Source organism: Sciurus carolinensis, chromosome 1 (assembly GCF_902686445.1).
Source record: "Sciurus carolinensis chromosome 1, mSciCar1.2, whole genome shotgun sequence".
NCBI lineage: Eukaryota > Metazoa > Chordata > Mammalia > Rodentia > Sciuridae > Sciurus > Sciurus carolinensis.
In genome coordinates this window covers 161,090,902-161,108,654 of record NC_062213.1, presented here as the reverse complement: position 1 = coordinate 161,108,654, position 17,753 = coordinate 161,090,902, and the positions used below count along the sequence as shown (strand labels likewise).

Sequence of the window (17,753 nt, the reverse complement as noted above, 5' to 3'; positions counted from 1 at the left end):
TCACTTAGCATGATATTCTCCAACTCCATCCACTTACCAGCAAATGCCATAATTTTATTCTTAATTCTGAGCAGTTATCCATCGAATATATTTTCTCTATGCATTCATCTATTGAAGGCACCCAAGTTGGTTCCATAGTTTAGCTATTGTGAGTTGAGCTGCTAAAAACAATGGTGTGACTGTGTCACTGTAGTATGCTGATTTTAAGTCCTTTGGGTATAAACTGAGGAGTGGGATAGCTGGGTGGTGGTTCCATTCCAAGTTTTCTGAAGAATCTCCATACTGATTTCCATAGTGGTTTTACCAATTTGCATTCCCACCAGCAGTGTATGAGTGTACCTTTTCCCCCACATCCTCACCAACTTTTATTGTTGCCTGTGTTCTTGACGATTGCCATTCTGACTGGAGTGAGATGAAATCTTAGAGTAGTTTTGATTTGCACTTCTCTTTATCAATTTCAAGAATCAAATACAACACAACACAATAATACTGGGTGACTTTAACACACCTCTTTTACTACTGGACAGATCTTCCAAACAAAAACTAAAGAAAGGAACTATAGAACTAAATAATATAATCAATAATTTAGACTTAACAGACATATATAGAATATTTCATCCATGAGTGAGCAAACACACTTTCTTCTTAGCAGCATACTGATCCTTCTCTAAAACAAATCATATCTTATGCCACAAAACAACTCTTAATAAATACCGAAAAAACTCAGCCAAACAGACAAAAAACGGAGATGATATCCTGCATTCTATCTTACCATAATGGAATGAAATTAGAAATCAATGATAAAATAAAAAATAAAAGCTACTGTAACACCTGGAGACTAAATAGTACACTTTTGAATGATGAATGGATAGAAGAAGAAATCAAGGATGAAGTTAAAAAATACTTAGAAGTAAATGAGTATACTGATACAACATATCAAAATCTCTGGGACACTATGAAGGTAGTACTAAGAGGAAAGTTCATTGCATTGAGCTCATTTATTAAAAGAAAAAAGTCAACATATAAATGACCTAACCTTACATCTTAAAGTCCTAGAAAAAGAAGAACAAATCAACACCAAAAGAGTAATAATTGAAATCAATAAAATTGAAAGCAAAGAAACAATTGAAAAAATTGGTAAAACAAAAAGTTGGTTCTTTGAAAAAGTAAATAAAATAGATAAAGCCCTAGCTATGCTAATGAAGAGAAAAAGAGAGAAAACTCAAATGACTAAAACACATGATGAAAAAGGAAATATCACAATGGATAGGAATAAAATACAGAAGATAATTAGAACTATTTTAAAGATTTATACTCCAATAAAATAGAAAATATTGAAGACATTGAGAAATTTCTAGAGACATATGACCTAAACAAACTGAATCAGGAAGTCATATATGATTTAAATAGATCAATTTTAAGTAATGATATAGAAAGCACCATCAAAAGCCTACCAATTAAGAAAAGCCCAGGACCAGATAGATTCTCAGCCAAGTTCTACAAGATCTTCAAAGCAGAATTAACACCAATACTCCTCAAAGTATTCCATGAAATATAAAAGGAGGAAACCCTTCCAAACTCATTCTATGAGGCTAATATCACTCTGATACCAAAACCAGACAGACACATCAAGGAAAGAAAACTTTGGACCAATATCCTTGGTGAACACAGGTGCAGGAATTCTTGATAAAATTCTGACAAATCATACAAAAACATAATAAGAAGAGTGCACCATGTTCAAGTGGGGTTCATCCCAGGGATGCAGGGTTGGTTCAACTTATGGAAATCAATAAATGTAATTTATCAATATATCAATAGATTTTTAAAAAAGAATCATGATAATCTCGGTAGATGCAGAGAAAGCATTTGATAAAATATAGCATCCCTTCATGTTTAAAACACTAGAAAAACTAGGGGTAGTAGGAACATACCTCAACATTGTAAAAGCTATATATTCTAAACCCAAGGCCAGCATAATTCTAAATACTTTTCAATTTGAAAGTATTCCCTCTAAAAACTGGTACAAGAAAAGAACTCAAAAAACTGTACACCAAGAATACAAATAATCCAATCAACACATGGGCTAAGGAAATGAACAGACACTTCACAGAAGAAGATGTACAAGCAATCAACAGATATATGAAAAAATGTTCAACATCTCTAGTAATAAGAGAAATGCAAATCAAAACTACCCTAAGATTTCATCTCACCCCAATTAGAATGGCAATTATCAAGAACACAAGCAACAATAGGTGTTGGTAAGGATGTGGGGAAAAAGGTACACTCATACATTGCTGGTGGGGTTGCAAATTAGTGCAGCCACTCTGAAAAGCAGTATGGAGATTCCTCAGAAAGCTTGGAATGGAACCACCATTTGACCCAGCTATCTCACTCCTTGGTCTATACCCAAAGGACTTAAAATCATACTACAGAGATACAGCCACATAAATGTTCATTGCTGCTCAATTCACCACAGCTAGATTGTGGAACCAACCTAGATGCACTTCTGTTGATGAATGGATAAAGAAACTGTGGCATATATATATATATATACAATGGAATATTACTCTGCAATGAAGAATGATAAAATTATGGCATTTGCAGGCAAATGGATGAAATTGGAGAATATCATGCTAAGTGAGATAAGCCAATCTCAAAAAACTAAAGGACGAATGATCTTGCTGATAAGCGGATGAGGACATATAATGGGGGGTGGGAGGGGTTAGCGTTAGGGTTAGGGTTAGGTTTAGGGTTAGGGATAAGGAGGGTGGTAAGAATGGAGGAAAGAAGGACTGTATAGAGGGAAAAGAGGGGTGGGAGGGGTGGGGGGGGAAGGGAAAGAAATAGTGAATCAAACATCATTGCCCTATGTAAATTTATGATTACACAGATGGTATGCCTTGGCTCCATGTACAAATAGAGAAACAACATGTATCCCATTTGTATACAATAATAAAAAAAAACTGGTACAAGGTAAGGATGCCCTTTTTCACCAATTTTATTCAACATCATCCTTGAAACTCTACCCAGAGCAATAGAGCAATTAGACAGAAGAAAGAAATTAAAGGGATACATGGGCCGGGGTGTGATTCAGAGGTAGAGTGCTCTGCTAGTACACGTGAAGCCCTGGGTTTGATCCTCAGCACCACATAAAAATAAAATAAAGGTATTGTGTTCACCTACAACTAAACAATAAATATTAAAAAAAAGAAATTAAAGAAATACAAATAGGGGCTGGGGAGATTGCTCAGTTGGTGGAGTGCTCACCTCGCAAGCACTAAGGCCCCGAGTTCAATCCCCAGCACCACAAAAAAAAAAAAACAAAAAAAACAAAAGAAATACAAATAGATAAAGAAAAACTCAAACTCTCACTATTTGCCAATGACATGATTCTATATTTAGAAGATCCAAAAAGTTTCACCAGAAAACTTCTAGAACTAACAAATGAATTCAGCAAAGTAGCAGGATATAAAATCAAAATCCACAAATCAAACACATTCCTATACATCAGTGATGAATCCACTGAAAGAGAAATTAGGAAAACTACCCCATTCACAATAGCCTCAAGGAAAAAAAAAAAAAAAACAACAACAACTTGGGAATCAATCTAACAAAAGAGGTGAAAGATCTCTACAATGAAAACTACAGAACTCTTTAAAGAATTTGAAAAAGATCTTAGAAGATGGAAAGATCTCCCATGCTCCTGGAAAGTCAGAATAATATAGCCAAAATGACCATTATGAAGAAAAAGCATTATGCAGATTTAATGCAATTCCTATTAGAATTCCAATGACATTCTTCATAGAACTAGAAAAAGCAATCATGATGTTGATTTGGAAAAATATTGGATCCAGAATAACCAAAGCAATGCTTAGCAAGAAAAGTGAAGCAGAAGGCATCACAATACCAGACCTTAAACTATACTACAGAGCTATAGTAACAAAAACAGTATGGTGTTGGCACCAGAACAGACACATAGACCAATGGTGCAGAATAGAAGACACAGAGACAAACCCACACAAATACAGTTATTTCATAATAGACAAAGGTGCCAAAAACATTCCCTGGAGGAAAGACAGCCTATTCAACAATTGGTGCTGGAAAAAATGGAAAGTCACATGTAACAAAATAAAATTAAATCTCTATCTCTCACCCTGCACGAAACTCAATCCAAGACTTATACACTAGAACAGAAACCCTGTGCCAACTAGAAGAAAAAGTAGGCCCAAATATTCACCATCTTGGCCTAGGGTGTGACTTCCTGAACAAGACCCCTAAAACACAAGAAGTAAAATCAAGAATCAATGAATGGGATGGATTCAAACTATAAAGCTTCTTCTCAGCAAAAGAAACAATCAATAATATGAAGAGAGAGCATACAGATTGGGAGAAAATCTTTACAGCATGCATCTCATATAAAACATTAATCTCTAGGATATATAAAGAACTCAAAAAACTTCACACCAAAAATACAAGAAGCCCAATCAATGGGCTAAGGAACTGAACAGGCACTTTACAGAAGAAGAAATACAATCTTTCAACAAACATATGAAAAAATGTTCAACATCTCTTTCTGTTTTTTGAGACAGGGTCTCACTAGGTTGCTGAGACTGGCTTTGAACTTGTGATGGATTACTTAACAACTGTGTGCCTTCACCTTTAAAAAGTCAGCAAGTATTAAATCTAACTGAACCTTGAAGAGTCTGAATGGAAGTCATGAAGGGAGAAGCACTCCTCGCCTTCTTGCAATGAGGCACCTGGAAGACTCATTTAGATATCTCTACGCAGGCGGGTATCTAAAGGTCATGAGTACGTGTTTGCCTGCCTACTGCAGTGGATATCTGGTTAAGTGATTGCTAGAATCGAGGTTCAATCAACAGATATTTCTACGATGTGATAGATCCTAGACTGGCAAATGAGACACGGTTGTGAGCAAAAATAGATAATTCCCTGTTCTCCTTTGAGGGTGCGTGAATAAGCCTCAAGGACAGGAGTTCCGAGATTCAGGATTAGTCCATTTTTCTAAAGTTCCTCTGAGAGCACCTGTTGTCTCCAAGATACTCACAGCTGAGAATCTAGTCTAGATTGTCCATTTTACTTACTAGTCCCAATTATACTATAATGTTGATCTTTACACTGTCACTTTCTGGGGATGGAGGAGGGTATTTCCCTGGTGATGTGGATATCTATGTGAAAAAATCCTCACCCAAATGTCTTACGTGATTTTAAAACTACTTAGAGTCAGGGGGCCAGTCATGAAGCAATCTTTCCCCCTTTTCCTATTTATATATGACACACCAGTCTTATTGAAAATAGTGTTATTGAAGGACAATTGATTGTCAACAAACTGACAGAGTTAATAATGCACAATTTGATAAGTTCTCAGGAGAAAATAGAGCAATAAGAGAGAGCAACAAAAAACCTAGAAGAAGAAAAAACCTAGTAGAAGAAAGAAATAATAAAAATTAGAGTAGCAAACAGTGCAACTGAAAATAGAAAGTGGTGGAGAAAATCAACAAAGTCAGTAGCTGGCTCTTTGAAAAGATCGATAATTTTGATAGACCTCTAGCTGGAATAATCAAGAAAAAGAGAGAAGACACAAATTACTAATACCATAAATGAATCGAAGGATCACCTCTATCGATTCCATGGTCATAGGAATAATAAAGATATATTATGAACAGGTCAATGTCCATAAATTTGATATCTTGGATGAAATAGAACAACCTTTCAATGATATCATTTGTCTAAACTTACAAGGAAAAATAGATAATATGAACTGGTTCATTTTTTTGAAGAAATTGAATCAATAATTATTAACTGCCAAAACAGGAAGCACCAAGCTGAGATGTTTTCATTGGTGAATTCTACCAAATGTTTAAAGAAAATATACCCATTCTCTACACTCTCTTCCAAAAAATAGGAACAGAGGGGACTTTTTCTAACTTACTCTATGGTGCTAACATTACACTAATACCAATAATAGAAGAAGACATAAGAAAGGGAAACACAAGACCAATATCCTTCATGGATATAGATGCAAAAACTATTAACAGGCCTAATGCAACAATATATGCAAAAAGTTATTTATCATGACCAAGTGGAATTTCTCCTAAATAAGCAAGACCACAACATTTGAAAATCAATTAATGAATATACACATATATAACATAATACTATACACACATATAATATGTACATAAGCACATCACTGTATACATGTCCACATTATATCATGTGACATGTGAAAAATATTTGGAAGTGACTAGAAACAAAACAAGAATAGAAATGGATAAAACAGAAAAGCAGGCTGGTGGGTGGGTGCCACTGGAGGACTGGCATCAGTGTTTGGTGTGTTTTGCCATATTGTTCAGATAAAAAGGGCTGCAGCAGGAACTCCTTACAGTTCCTGTGACTAAGCGCTGAGGCTCTTTTGACTTTGCCCTGGTTTGGTGGGGCCAGTGTGGCTGTAGCTGGTAAGAAGAGATTTATTCATTCGTTGCCCCACCAGCACCTACTGAGCAACACTCAAACTCTCTTCTAGGTGCTGGAGATACAGCAGAGAAGGAGACAAAGCCCCAGCTTTTGTGACACATTCTCTCTGGTTGGAGGCAGCTATTAAAAAATGATCAGTCAGGCATGGTGGCTCACACCTGTAATCCCAGAGGTTTGGAAGTCTGAGGCAGGTGGATCGTGAGTTCAAAGCCAGTCTCAGCAATTTAGGGAGGCCCTCAGCAACTCAGCCAGACCCTGTCTCAAAATGAAAAATAAAAAGGGCTGGGGATATGGCTCAGTGCTTATGCACCCCTGGGTTCAATGCCTGGTACCAAAAGCAAACGAACAAACAAAAAACTATCAGAGAGTCCTAAGTACTATTGAGAAAAAAATAGAGTAATGTAAGAGATACTGACTGGTGGTCCCCTTGAGGTTTGGTGGCTTAGGAGGGTCTCCTTGAACAGGAACAGTAATTTGTATCTGAATGCTAAGAAGGAGCCTGAAAGGCTAATCACAGTTGAGGGAAGAGGGAAGAATTCCTCATGGAAGAATTAGATAGTGTGAAGACCTAAAACAGGAGGAATCTTGGCATGGTCACATGACAAGGCAGAGAGGGTGAGGGTGTGGGAGGACCAGGGTAAAGTTCAGGGGCTGGCGGGCAGAGATCAGTATGGCAAAGGATTTTTCAAATCAGGGTAAGCATATTGATTTGTCACTTAATTACCCTTTGATCAACCTCTCCCCCTCCCTCCCTCTCCCCTGCCCTGCCAGCTTCTAGTAGACCCCGTTATGCTCTTGATTTCTTGTGAGATCAACCTTTTTTAGACTCCACATAAGACCATGCAGTATTTGTCTGAATTTGAGTTTTATTCTGTTTGATTAGAAAACACTCAAGTTTTGTTTTTTAAAAAAAATCTAAGAGTGTCATAATCCTTTTTTTCCCCCATTAATCTTCCCTGTCTTCTTTGAAGACTGTGGATTATAGGTGGAAGAGAGGAAGTAAGGGAGACTGGTTAGGAGGTCCTCATAGTGGACAGGCTGGTAGATGACAGTGGCTTAGATCAGTGATGATAAAGACCAAGGAGAGCAGATGGATTTAAAGTAGAGTCATTGAAATAAGCTGGTTAATGAGAAAAGAGAAATAAAAAATGATCGCAATGATGATTATATATTTTGAGAGTTGACTCTGTGCTGGGCACATGGTAACTCGGTCTGCATAACCACACCCTGAGGTAGGCACTACTAGAATCACATTTTACAAATGCAGAAACTGAACAGTAAACTTAACTTTAACAACTAATTAAAATTGAATCATGTTTCAATCTTGGCTTCTGCTATTTGTCAAAATGGGAAAAAAATGAAGGAAGAATAGGTTTGGGTGGAAAATAAATACTTTCCTTTGGACGTGTTAAGTTTGATGTGTTTGTTAGATATAATAGCTATCCGAGGGGACATGTTGAGCAGATAAGTGAACATTATTGTTTGGTGTTTGGGGAAATGGTTATCACCTAAGAAGAGGATGCATACAGGAATAAAGTCATTCCAAGGAGTCTTGGATATACCAAAGCCTGGAAGCCTGTCCTGGGCAAGTTATGACTTTAACATGGACCAAACGCATTTCTGTCTTTCCACAGTATCATAATTTATTGAGTAACAACAAATTCACAAGTGACATCACTTTCATCAGTTGCTATTCAGTGAGTATTGTGGGTCACCTGGTAGTCACAAACTAAGCAATCTCAAGTTCTCTTATTCCAATCTTAACCACTGCTATGCATAACACTCAAGTCACACAATCACACTTTGCATGTATGTGTGTGCGTGTGTGTGTGCGTGTGTGTGTGTGTATATATATATATATATATTTTTTTACAGAAAGGCTGAGAAAGAGTAACTGTAGGTGTCAGATAGGATTATAAGCCAGTTGAAGAACCTGTTCAGGTTTAGAACTGTCAGAGTATGGAATTTTTTTAGACCAGAATCTGGACTGCAGGCAGTTTCTAAGTAGGCCACATCAAGCAGGGAGATAGAGCTGAGCTAAAACCTGGGACAGAGTTGGGAGTTCATTGCCTGCTGACCTTGTGACTGGTTATGGTGACACACCCAGAACCTATATCAGATTGGGTTGGTTGGACTGCCCTGTCCAATCTTGGTGTGCTCCTCTTTTCATGGGTCTCAGGTGAGGAGGTTGCTTCATTCCGAGATCTGATATGTTTAATAAGCTTATGGGCCTGGTTTTTCTCACATGGGGTTGACACACCCTTGTATCCATGTGCTTCTGATTCAATTCAGTAATTCACAGGTGTCATTATTATTAGTACAATTGATTTATTTATCAGTTTGTGCCTTATGGTTGTGCTAGGCGGATGGTAGTTGTTTACTTGTACAAACAAGGGGTAGAGTCAATCTGCCTCAGCACTTCAAAATGAAGTAATCATGGCAAACTACTGCTTTGTAAAATGTAGGGACTTAGGTTAGGCACAGTCTGAAAACTAGCCCTTCTCTTCATCATGGCAGAACTCAGAGCATGGTACAACCTGCTTGCCATAAAGTCAAAAAAGAGGAGAAAAAGCCAACCAGAGTCCTGAAATGAAGAGCAGCCAAATGGAAAATAAGGAGGGAGATCTTCCTAGGTATTGACAGGACGGAGATTCCCGCCCCTGGTGACTAACATGCTTTATAGTGCATGGATTGAGTATGAGAAGTTAGGGACAGAGGGACAGGACTAGTGGTTGGGGCTGTGCAGAGGTTAGAAATAGTTCCCAGAAGCCAACAGTTGAAAGGTTAAGTCCTGGAAAATATGTTCTCAGGTTGAAAACATAGCAAGGAAGCAGACAGTTTTTAGCAAATCTAGGCCAGTACATACTATGACTGGTCAGGCAAGAAAAGTCCAGGAGCCTGCAAACATGGTACAACAAAGGTTCTAAGACCTTTTTCCTTCTTAAGGTTTAGGAGATTAAAAAAAAAAAAAAAAAGGAGACTCTGGCATCACAAAGAACGTAAGAGAGCAGATTTCTGTGAAGGAGGGAGGAACTGGTGAGTCGAATTTGTGGAGTCAGGTAAGACCAGAGAAAGGACAGTTGGAGTTGTCAGCATGGAAGTCCCCGCTCAGGGGCCAGATGCTGCACTGGGGGAACAGGGGCTGTAGAGATGTCAGCCGAGGAGAACTCCTTCAGAAGGGAGCTGCAGCTGTGTTCAGACTTATGTTGTTTTTCTTTTAAGATACACGGGGTTTCCTGCTAAAGCCATGGTTCTAAACCGAGCCATTTTCTACAAGTAAAACGTCTCAGCAATCATTTAAATGGGTGTAGCCTGGCTCTGATTTTGAAAATGACCACGGGTAATACCTCGTCCAGTGGGCACTGATGTCGTGTTTAGTTGTCCAATATTGTCAACAATGTTCCAGAGGAGGTGTTTTATTTACATTTTTCAAAAATTCTTGTATGCCTTTAAAACAAGTTCATAAAAGTAGAACATTTAGGTGGAAGGGCACGTTCATTTATGTACTGATAAATATGACCCAATTTCCCTGCCAAGAGTCCCTGCTACCTGTGCACCAGGACATCTGTTCCCTCGCTCGCTGATTCCGAGCTTGTGACCATTTGCCAGTTGAACAGGTGAAAAATTGAATGCCTTGATCTCAGTTTTTTTTGTTATCTATTTTTAATCACATTATTTTAGAGCACAACAGCGATGTTGTAACTTTTTTAAAAAGCTGCATGCTTTTCTTTTTTTCTACAATCATGTCTCTCATGCAGATTTTTTTTCTATAGGGTAGTTGATTCTTGTCAATTCACACATGCTAACACATTAAGGGAAGGTGGCATCTGTATAGCAGTTTACATTGCTAGGATTTCTCCCACCTTTCCCCTTGTCTTCTGATTTTGAGTATAGCATTTTTATCATGTAGAAATATTTGGTTTTAAAATGTAGTCAGAATTCTCAATTTGTTTCCCCAATGGTTCATAGCTTTGTGTCATGCTTAGAAATAATATCCCTATTCCAATAATATAATATAATTTCTCTACATTTTCTTGGAATTCTTTTCTGCTTGAATATTTATTTTCATAGTTTTGACCATATGATGCTTATTTTTCTATGAGAAAGAAGTAGACAGAGATCTATTCATTTTCCCCCCATGTGGTGGCTATCCCATTTGCTAACTAATCTACCTTCCTACTGAACTGAAATGCAGTCTTTATTAGAAAGTAAAATTCTCTGTTGCCTATTGTCTGTCTATCTATCTATCTATCTATCTATCTATCTATCTATCTATCTATCTATCATCTATCTATCTACCAAATTAAGATTATTTGGGCCCTTTCATGGTTCTATTGATCTACATTTTTGAAATTTCAGAAGCTTTATTTATTACCTTCAATAAATTTCAGCCTGAGTCTCCCTACTCCCTGCCTTTTCTTTGTTTCACATTTTCCTGGCTATTCTTTTATTTTTGATTTTCATTGTAAATGTGGGAATCATCCAGTCTAGCCAATTATGATAAAAATCCTATCAAACTTGTTCCTTGCAGTCTTCCACATCCCAGAGGTGAGAAGACTATCCTTCTGACTTCCCAGGCTAAAAACTTGTGACTCATCCTTGTTTCCTTTATTTCTCACACTTCAAATGTACATCATCAAATCTAGTTGAGTCTACCTTCAAAATGTATCGCAAGTTCAGCCACTTCTCACAGTCTCCACAGCTGACATACTTTCACAACTCACCTCTGGCCTCTCATCTGGATTGTTGCAAAATCCAGGTCTTCCTGCTTCTGTGGTTGCCCTGTGAACATTCATGCACATCTCTGCCAGAGTAGTTCTTAGAAACGAAATCAGATAATGCCATACATTGCTTAGACGGCTGCCTACTGGCCTGTCTTCTTTTACTAAAAGTCACAGTCCTGAAGGGCCCCCATAGCCTTTTGCAATCTCTCTGATCCTGTCCGTGCTCTCACCCGTTTTAAGTCTCCTGTAGTCATGCTGCCCTCTTCCAGTGTGCCAGGCTTACACCTGACTCGGGGCCTTTGCACCTGCTGTCTGCTGTGCCTATAAAGCACCACCCCAAGACATCTGTATGACTTACTGCCTGCTCTCCTTTGGCTCTTTGCTCAGAAGTTATGTCTCAGAGTGGATTTCCACAGTCCTCCTGTGTAAACCTCAACTCCTCCCCTTCCTGCTTCATTTTTCCTGTAGAGCAGGAATTCCCACTCAGTATACCACTTATTCTGATCCTTCTTTCTTTCTCTGCTCCTCCCGAGTGAGTAAGCTCCATGAGGGCAGGGTTTCTGCTCTGGTTCACTGCTATATTGTCAATAATTAGCATATAGTAAAACCAGGGAATATTTATTGCTTGAGTCAGTGGATTTAAAAAAAGAAAGAAAATTTGCACTCCGAGAAGCATGGGGGTGGTGGTGGGGGGGACAATTAGAACAATCTGAAAGAGACACTAAGGTAAGTATGTCAAATATTTAAAAAGATAATTAAAGGATTAGATTTCTTAAGGTAAAATGGAATAGTTTACACATAACAAAATAACCTTTATATTTACATCAGCACCAGAACAATTTCTAAATATATAAATGTAATCTTCATAATTATAATGATAATATCTAATGATTGTGGTTCTTATTGATTACTGGCAAGCTTTGACACATTATGAATGCATTTTTGAAACTAGTTTAACCTGGGAAAAGTGAGATGGGAAACTGAGGCACAGGTGTGAAGGGTCTTGCTCCCAAATTATTCATCAATTGAGTGGTGAAGACAGGTTTCTAACTGAGCAGTCAGTTTCCTGGCCACTATGCTGTTCCAACTCTCTAGATACTTTTATTTCCCAACTATACTAGGTTTTCTCTGGCCATGCCCCCTCCTTGGGGCTTATTTTTCTTATCTATAAAGTGAAGGGCATGGGGTTAAGTTATATGGTGTGCTTAATTTTGTAAAGGAAATGGTGTTTACAAGGTCTGTCAGTAGCTGCCCTGCCAACTCTTGGATAATGTCATCTGTGTAGTTTAAAAACTAAAAAAAAAAAAAAAAAAAAAGAACAGAGTAGAAGTTGATCTGGGGAATCTCAAAGACTATTTAGTGGAAAACCATAAAGCACCATTATTCTCTGGGAAAAAAAATTTTTTTCCCAAAGATAGGCAACAAACACAGAACAGCATCCAGTTCAGTGATTGACAGCTCAGGTGTAAATCAGTTGAAGTTCTGATTTGAGCCCAAGAGCTTCTGGGATGCGATGGGTTGCGATCGCCCCCATGTGGTGATAATTTGCAACTACAGAGGTAAAACTTGTTTAGCAGCTGGGAGAACCAACTAGACAGTAAGTATGCTTTTTTCCTTCCAACCACTGTGTCCCCAGACATATGAACACTGACAAGACCCTGGTTCTGCTGTTTGTTTGTGGAAAACATTCATTGTTTAAACTGATAAGGATACAGGATAAGGTAAAAAATTCCTTAGAAAGCACAGCATTCCTAGTCCTTTGTGATCTGGGGCTGCTTATCTTCCTGTCCTAAGGGCATCACTCCTTCCTGTACACTCTAGGTGTGCTCATCCTTTGGGCTTCTGCATGTATGATCTCATGGTCTGGAATGCCTTTTGCCTCCTTTTATATTTTGAAGAAATCTCCATAAGCTTTGAAAACCCATTAAAATCTTTTGTGTGACCCTGTGTCTGTACTACCAAGAGCCTGAGTTATTTTGGAAAGAAATACAATACTTCCTTTGACTTTGCACGTGTAGGGTTTGAAAACTAAAAATCCCAGGAATGTGTACGCCAACAGAAATGTGTACTAGGAAGCTGGTACCCCTTGCTTTCAAATATTCTAAAATTACATTTTATCCCAAAAGTTCTAAACAACTGAAAACAACCAGTTTGCTCATACATATTTCCAAATTGATTACTGAAACCTCCTCTGAAATGGCTTCCTTGTTTCTGTTCTTTTCTCTCTGATTATTCAATCATAGAATAGGGTATTCAAAAACCAGTATCAATAGGCCACTACTTCACATGAAAACTCTGACAGCTATTCATCACTTGCCAGAATGACCTTCAAATATTTTGATTGTGTACTTCTATTGGTAAGATACTTTTCAGCATGCATTCACAATATAGGTTTATTTAGTTAACTGTGTTTCCATATATTATATATGTTACACATATACAAAAACAATTAAAAGATAAAAATAGAACAATATTTAAATAATTTTATTAATAGTCTAAAAATCCTTATGTATGAATGGTTCTTTTTTTTGGTGAAAGCAAAGTGATTGGATGTATTTCATATTTTTGAAGCTTGTGGTTCAGCACTGTGTTCTACTTTCAGTTTATCTGCATACTCATTTTAATGGCTGTTGTGTCAATGCTATCATTATCAAAAACTTTCTAGCATTCCTTTGGGGAGTCTTGTACAACTCTTGGTGCAAATGCCAATCCACTTTGGAAACTACTACTTAAAGAACAGAATCCAAACTCTTAAAAGTCTTCAAAGGCTGGCCCCACCAACCTTCCACACTGTCTCTGAACACCATTGTTTTTATTCCTGACATACTGATCTCGGGCCTATGGAATAAATTGTGGGTCCTTGGAAGCCCCATGTTCTTCCCCATTTTTATCCTCAGCAGATACATGGAAAGATGCATGGATGTCTCCAAACTGTGTCTGCTATGAATTTCTAGACACGTTTCAAAAGTATGACTATAAAAGCTATTTGTCCTTGAAGTTTTCCAAATCTTACCCCTGATCCCTAGAACAATTGTTTCCTCAGTTGGTGCTTATCATGGAAGGATTTTATTTCATCGTCAAATCTGAAGGTAAGTTTTGCTGGATATAAGATTCTTGGTTGACATCCATTTTCTTTCAGAGCTTGAAAAATGCTGTTCCAGTTCCTTCTAGCTTTTAGGGTCTGGGTTGAGAAATCTGCTGATATCTGTATTGGTTTCCCCCTGAATATAATTTGATTATTTTCTCTCGCAGTCTTTAAAATTCTATCTTTATTTTGTATGTTAGGTATTTTCATTATAATGTGACTTGGTGTGAGTCTGTTGTAATTTTGTACATTTGGTATCCTATAAGCCTCTTGTATTTGATTTTCCATGTCATTCTTCAGATTTGGGAAATTTTCTGATTTTTTCATTGAATAGATTATTCATTCCTTTGGTTTGTTTCTCTGTGCCTTCTTCAGTCCCAATAATTCTTAAATTTGCTCTTTTCATGATATCCTATAATTCTTGGAGATTCTGTTCATGATTTCTTACCATCTTCTCTGTTTGGTCAATTTTGTTTTCAAGATTAAATATTTTGTCTTCAATGTCTGAGGTTCTGTCTTCCAGGTGTTCTATCCTATTGCTTATGCTTTCTATGGAGTTTTAAATTTGGTTTATTGTTTCCTTCATTTAAAAAATTTCTGTTTGTTTTTTTTTCAGAATCTCTCTTTATTGAAATGATCCTTTACTTCCCTCATTTGCTTTTTTAACTGTTGATTGGTGCGATCATTCAATGCCTGCATTTGCTCTCTCATCTCATCATTTGCTTCTCTGATCATTTTAATTATGTACATTCTGAATTCCCTTTCAGACATTTCTTCTGCCATGCTGTCATTGGATTTTATTGATATAGCATCTAGGTTTGTTTGGGATACTTTCTTCCCTTGTTTTCTCATATTACTCAGGTATCTACCCCTCTAGGGGTGCAAATCTGAGGTATGGCAGTTTCCACCCTATAGACTTTAGTGCCCCTGCAGGTTTCCAATAACTCACTTCCTGGTCTTCAGTAACCTGAAGTCTTGGAGGAACTTCATAATGCAGTGACCCAAAAAGGATGCTGCCTCTCTAGGGATGGTGGCCTCCAGGGTATATTCCCTGCTAGTGAGCAGAGGTGCCTCCACGTGTTGACAGATGGTCAACCACAGGGGCACTAAACAGTGGGCTGGGGCCCGGCTGGTCTGGGCCTGGATCTCTGTTCCTGCCTCTCTGGTGCAGAAGTCTTGTCCAGTGGCTCTGCACTGGGCTGGGCTCTCTGGACCTGCCTTCACTTGGTGCTTAGATAGCTCAGATAACATCATCTTATCTTTTTTTTTTTTTTTTTTTTTTAACTGGGGATTGAACCCAGGGGTGCTCTATCACTGAGCCCTACTTCATATTTTATTTAGAGACAGAGTCTCACTGAATTGCTTAGTGCCTTACTTTTGCTGAGACTGGCTTTGAACTCTCGTTCCTCCTACCTCAGCCTTCCGAACTGCTGGGATTACAGGTGTGTGCCACCACCCCTGGCTTAGATGACATCTTTATGTTCCTTTCAACTGTATTTTTCTAAGTGTATTATGGATTTTTGGTATATTTGTCTCAATTTCCTACTGGTCTTGAGGAAAGAAACTGTACCTCCTTGACAACCTTCCTAGTTCATGGTAGGAGTGCAAAACAATATTTGTGGAGTGAATAAGTGAATGCCAATGTGCCACGACTGAGTCTCCCTCACAGTGCCACCAGGAATAAGCCCCTCTCACCCCCACTCACTAGAGGGGCAGGTTCTAGTTGAGGCTGTGATGTCCTGTGTCTGGACACCTGTTTTGCTCTTCCTTTGCAGAAGCCTTCTTTTTAGTGGTCCCAGTCACTGAGGACTCTCAGTTCACTCTGCTCTTGTCTACCCTATGACTTTAAAGTGGAAAGGAGGGAAATATTCCACTGACAGTTTTGGATATTTAATATTTTTGTTATTATTCTCTAACATCTGATCTTACTTGATTTCCCCGGGATGGGAAGGGGTGTGGGCCATTCAAAGACTTAAGTCAGAGATCAAGATTCTAACAATTAACAAATTGCACCCTGGATCGAATGGTCTCTTGCCAACTCAGTATCCCTAACTCTAAGGAGTCTAAGATGCCATGGATTCCATTTCTCAGGATCCCCTTTCCATAGGGTTTTGAGTTACAACTTGCCAATAAGCAGCATTAGGAGGAGATCTGGGAAGAAAAGCAGGTGAGGTCGCTGTTCTCAGTCAGCGGCAGCCCTAAGCAAGGGCAGACGCAGAATTCTCAGAGGCTTCCCTGCAACTCTCAAAAACATTTGCTTTGCTGCTATATACTGCTGCTATATTCTCGGTTTGTCAGCTCACGGTGAGCTCTTTAGAACCCATGTCCATTCCCAGACTATGTTCAGTGTTGGCTTCCCTGACATTTGCTCCCCCAGTCTTTCCAGGGACATGTAAGCCATTTACACCTGGAGTACACATGGAGTTTTTCTGTTGTACTAACCAACTCTGCCACCTCTTGTGGTAGTGAAGTTTATAGAATGAACTTGATACTTGGGCTATTCACCAACTGTAGCTGGTATCTATATCCCCCCAAACATAGTGGTTTAAAACAACAGTCATTTCACTGTTCCCGGGACTTTGGGTAGAGCTCAGCAAGAGTGCTCATCTCACTTGATGTACAACCTTGTGACTCACCTGAGGTGGGGAGATCCAAGCAGGTCTCCTTGGATTCCTGAAGCCTTGGTGCTGGCTGGCTGCTGCCGCTCCTCAGTTCTCCTCCAACTGCCTCTCTGTTCACATGGGCTGTCCACCACTGAGGTGTCCAGCTGGAGCGTCTCCCCTCTGCAGCTGTTTTCCTAGGGGGCAAAAGTGAAAGCTGAGAGGCTTCCTAACATAAGAGCCTGGACTGGCACAGCATCGCTGCCACATTCTATTGCTCAAAGTAAGTGACCAGCCCAAACTGCAGGAGGAAGCTGGATTCCTTCTCTTGAAGGAGGGAATGGAACCATCACTTTGTAAGGAGTCCAGGAGCGACTGTGGTGGCCGCTTTTGAAAATGATCACCACAAACAAGAAAACTAGGGTGTGGAGAGGCTAAGTCGCTTGTCCAGCTGCTAAGTAGCAGGGTCAACAGCTGACCCTGTTCAAGTCAGTTGCCACAGGTGAGTTCTTTCCACTACACTCTCTTGCTTTGCCACTTCTTCTTTGTTTATGCTCATGTTTCCCTGACTACAAGTTTGTGTGTCGAACTTCTGCATGGCTTCCTAGGCCTAGGAAAGTGCCATCTTTCCTATTAGGTAAGCTCAAAATGAATAGTCCTCCAACTCAATCTTCTGAAGCATTTCTCTTAAGGCTCTTAACATGAAAATAAAGCAAAAACGTGAAAACCAAATCAAACCCAAACATAACAAGACAAAGTAGAACCTTCTTTGAGTGTCTAAGTATCTTTTGCTCCTTATCTTTCACATCTGACTATAAGAACCCTACTGGGCTTTGGTCATCTTTATGT

The 17,753-nt window shown here is 38.7% G+C and overlaps 1 long non-coding RNA gene across 1 annotated transcript in view; it reads right to left on the bottom strand.

The window, feature by feature from the left end:
* Positions 1–17,388, bottom strand: part of LOC124966859 (uncharacterized) — a 30,648-nt gene extending 13,260 nt beyond the window's left edge. The window contains exon 1 of the long non-coding RNA XR_007105423.1: positions 16,941–17,388. This is a non-coding gene — a long non-coding RNA (uncharacterized LOC124966859). The remainder of the gene's footprint in view (positions 1–16,940) is intronic.
* Between the last annotated feature and the right edge of the window lie 365 nt (positions 17,389–17,753).